The sequence below is a fragment of the Gadus chalcogrammus genome, chromosome 4 (genome assembly GCF_026213295.1).
Source record: "Gadus chalcogrammus isolate NIFS_2021 chromosome 4, NIFS_Gcha_1.0, whole genome shotgun sequence".
NCBI lineage: Eukaryota > Metazoa > Chordata > Actinopteri > Gadiformes > Gadidae > Gadus > Gadus chalcogrammus.
The window spans coordinates 22,645,530-22,649,733 of NC_079415.1; the positions used below are offsets into that span (position 1 = coordinate 22,645,530).

General features: G+C 42.7%; 1 long non-coding RNA gene across 4 annotated transcripts; it reads left to right on the plus strand.

Annotated features, from left to right (window-relative positions):
- The first annotated feature begins 1,167 nt into the window (after positions 1 to 1,167).
- LOC130381239 (uncharacterized) lies at positions 1,168 to 3,832 on the plus strand. Of its 4 annotated transcripts, none has more exons than XR_008895365.1 (6): positions 1,168 to 1,310; positions 1,986 to 2,043; positions 2,313 to 2,363; positions 2,442 to 2,775; positions 2,862 to 2,942; positions 3,157 to 3,832. It is a non-coding gene; the product is annotated as an uncharacterized LOC130381239 (long non-coding RNA). The 4 variants fall into 4 exon arrangements; XR_008895363.1 differs by having other exon boundaries at positions 1,170 to 1,310; positions 2,714 to 2,775; positions 3,157 to 3,831; XR_008895364.1 differs by having other exon boundaries at positions 2,442 to 2,942.
- Positions 3,833 to 4,204: the final 372 nt, after the last annotated feature.

Here is a 4,204-nt window from a genome sequence, read left to right on the forward strand (position 1 = left end):
TTAAATGCGCTGACAGTTCATTGCTCCAGCCAAACGGATTACACTGAGTGGAGCGGATGACCACTCCAAGATGGCGGCCCCGCGTCTCGTCAGCGCCAGTAGGCGGTAGCATTCGATGCTCCGTCTATCTATAAGATGTCTATGCATAGAGACGCTATGAGCATTCATCCCATTGGCTAACGGAGGACCTTGTTCTTCTTTTTTCGACGCAGGGGTTTTTCCATTCATTACAATGTAATCCCTCCACGGTAATATATGAAGCTATAGGCATTCATCCCATTGGCTAACGGAAGAGCCGATGGCTGCACAATAACGGCGATTTTACAGTGACATCTGTGACATTCCTCAACACAACTACACCAACGTGTCCTTGTTAAGTACACAACATGTATGGGTTAAGGCTCTGGGCATCAGTTGTCCTGTTTGGTGCTTTGATTGAGAGAAACAATCGTTTTTTTGATCAGTGTTGGGTAGCCGAGCGTTGGGTTCCGTTGGGTTCCGAGCGCGTCGATTTCTGACGAACGGTCAGTGACTTTTGCTTCAGTTTCTGACGCAAAAGGGTACCCATGCGCTGCTTTTTTAGACGCATGGGGTTTTCAACTAGTTACAATAACCCTTTGACGGGGGACCCGATGGCTGCTGAAAACCCCATGCGTCGAAAAAAGCAGCGCAAGGGTACCCTTTTGCGTCAGAAACTGAAGCAAAAGTCACTGATCGTTCGTCAGAAATCGACGCGCTCGGAGTGGCTTCAGTTTCTGACGCTGAGGTCGTTGCTATAGAGGCCACGTCCGTGCGCTTTTTTTGACAACTGACAGAGCAACCCTTTCTCATCAAAATTACGTTCCCAGAGAACTATTCGACATTCTCAATTACGTTTGTCTAAAAAACGTATTTTGTCCGTGATTACGTTTCATTGAACATATTGTAATGACCTCACCGGTGACATAACGATGTCGAGTCATTAGTAATTGAAGGAACTTTTAATGAACCAAAACCAGGTCACTGAAACCCGTAACCAACGGCAGAAATCCCACCGAAAACAAACCCCGGTTACCCCGGCAACCGAGAAGGGTCCAGCTGCAGGCTTGGCCGTCATGACACAAAAACGCCCATCGGGCGTTTCCGTCATGACACAAAAACGCCCATCAGGCGTTCCTGTAGCGTTTCATCCTATGGTTTCATCGATCAATCAAGAAGAGGTGAGTGAGTTTCGCAAGGCATGCTGGGTATGCTACCCTTCCTTTTTTGGCGGTTTTACCTCGTAGTAACTTTCCAGAAAAACGAAAGGGTTATGATGAGAGATTATGTCAGTAAGTATGATATTGTTTATTTGACAACATTGGCTGTGAAGTATTCTCATTTAAATCACTGATAAGCTGTGGTATCGTTGTATCCGAATTCGAATCCGATGTAAATACTCGTGACAAGCATGGTTCGGTAGCAGCGAATGCTATGCTATCTCGTCCATAAACGTAGCATATAATAGCCAGAAATCAGCAACGTTTAAGACGGTTTGTAGGTAGAGGGTAAAGTTTGCAGCGAAGGCTTTGCCGATTATTTTACTGTGAGGTTAACATTACCAAAGTACATTGTTAAGTTGGATGTTAAGGTGTCAGCTGGCACGGTAAGAGGCATGAAATCGCGGCCACTCTGCTTCGTTGTGGTGACACACGCATCGGATTAAACTGTGCATGTAAACGTACTAGTACGTCTAAACTAACTAGTATGTTTACATGCATGGCAGATCAGAGAATTCTGTCAGGTCGGTCGCGGCGCAACGAATGAATAAAGATCGTTAGCACTCTGAAAAACAGATGACAGATGTGCCCTTAGTCACTACTTTATTACCTCGTTGATGACCAACGTTTAGGAAAACATGTACTTTTAATTCACCCTTGGGTGAAATCGAAGCTTAGTGTGTACTGAATGCGTGTTGATGATGATGCATATGAATTGCAACTTACACGTCTTCCAAACCTTTTCAGTACCCTGGCACATGCTTTGTCCAATGGACCATGGAAGGGACTTTACTTGGCTGACGAGGTAAAACGTGTGGCTGGCGCACGATTCATTGCATCTCGTAGAGTAGCATTCACTGGTAGACAGGCAGGCCTCTAGATTGTTTATTATGATTGAATGAAGTGTTCCTATGTGACGCTGATGGGCCCTGGTTGCTGCTAAATGCTTGTTCAAAGTGCATTGTGCACTTTTTGTATGTAGCTACAAAATGAGGGTGGATATCACTTTATAGTTTATAGGCATTATACTAATAAGAATCATTGACAAATCACATTCCCCTTTTACCACCACAGGACGCACCTCACCAGTATCAGAGCAACAGCTGTGGGGTGTTTATGCTGATGGTGAGATGCATTATTTTCAGAAATGAAGACTGATGACTAGTTTGCAAAACAACTAACTCATTTGTATGTTAATTTCAGTACGCAATGTATTCTACCCTCAAAAGCAATATGATTTCAGTCATCTCAATCAGATGTGTAGCATGAAATATAAGGCTTTTAATAATCTAGTCATCCTTACTGGAGGCTACAATTAACATGCATCATAGGTCATACACATTCTTTGTCTTCAGGTACTGCACTTACGGGAGGAGATGGCTACATCTTCACAATAATTTACACTGCTAAACAGTACTGTAACATGGATTTGTATTAGGCTATGAAGTCATTTAAAGCATAACTTTACTTTTCAGGGGGACATGCTCTATCAGGAGGTGGTGGTTGGACAGCTGTTGGAGACCTTTATGCTTGAAAGGTTTATATACTGTGTCCATGTTGCTATTTACTTATTTTTGGTGCTCACGAAGATCGTAGCCAATACACTTGTCTCTCTGTCTCTAGCCCTGCAGAACTAGCTGGCTCCTTCTCACCCTCTCCATCTCCCCATCTCAGTTACACCTTCCAATCACTAAGCAGTGAAAGGTATTGCATACTATGTCAATACTTTTCTATTTACGTATATTCTCTCTTGCTCTTTCTCAGACTTTTGATCGATCAGTGATTGCCTTTTTGTTTAATGGTGTGGGTTGTGTTGGTCTGGGCTTGTGTGATTGAATTGAAGGTTGATTATAATCCCTGTTTCTCTCCCTCTCTCTCGCTCTACTTCACTCTTTTTCGGCTCTCTCGCTCTCTCTAGCCCTGCAGGACTAGCTGGCACACCAAGCTCACCCTCTCCATCTCCCAATCTCAGCCACACGCTCCAATCTGGCACAACAGAGGACAGGCCATTCTTACCAACCTAAGTCCTTCAGTAAATTGTACAAGAGACGCTGAGACTGTACATGGCGATGCTTGGCGTGTTCAACAGGGTTTCAAACACATTCCGAGAACTAATCAAGCCTCTCCATCATTCCATATATATAAATGACAGTTTGGCAGGGGACATTAAGCTTAATAAAGACAATCTCATCTACATAACGGTTAGAAAGATTTACAACAATGCAGGCTGTGTCAGTGGCCTTGCGCTACGCCTCAAAGGCTTCTCAAAAAAGAAGAATTGGCCAAGCGCACCCCTGGTACTGAGGCACGTTGCATATGGCAGGTTTGTCATAAAAGATGTCTGCCTAGCATAATGTTCTTTTATTACTCCTTTTTCGTTTTATTTGGGACGTCATTTTTGCAATCCCTTTCATTTGTAAATGTACATACTACTGTAGTAAATGTATCTGCCCAGAAATGCTGGTATTTTATTACTCCTTTCTTTTTTGTTTTTGTGACAAATGCTATACGATGTATATAACATACATTTGTGCCTACGATGTATGTTGTAAGGTTAATTGTTACAGAGCAATTACTGTATTTTGTCTTTATTGAAAACATTCAATGGGAAAAGTAAGTGAACACTTGGAGTCAAATGGCCTACTGTTTGAGCCTTCATATTGTCTGGTAACTGGATTTGAACTGCATAATGTCCCAAGTGTTATTTTAATCTATTAATTATTTAATTTGGGCATATTCTTAAACAACTATATCAAACATCTCACTTATACCTAATACCCTACCTATACTAACCCAGAAGATAATGAACATGAGATCATGGAGCCTCCCTGTAATGATCGTGTTGCATCAAGTTTGATGCAAAGTTTGGGCCGAGATCCGACACATAAATGTAAGCCAACATTCTGTAGGCCCAGCTGGCTAACGTACCCGTATTACGAGATCGAAAAAAAAGGGGGCGCTAACGT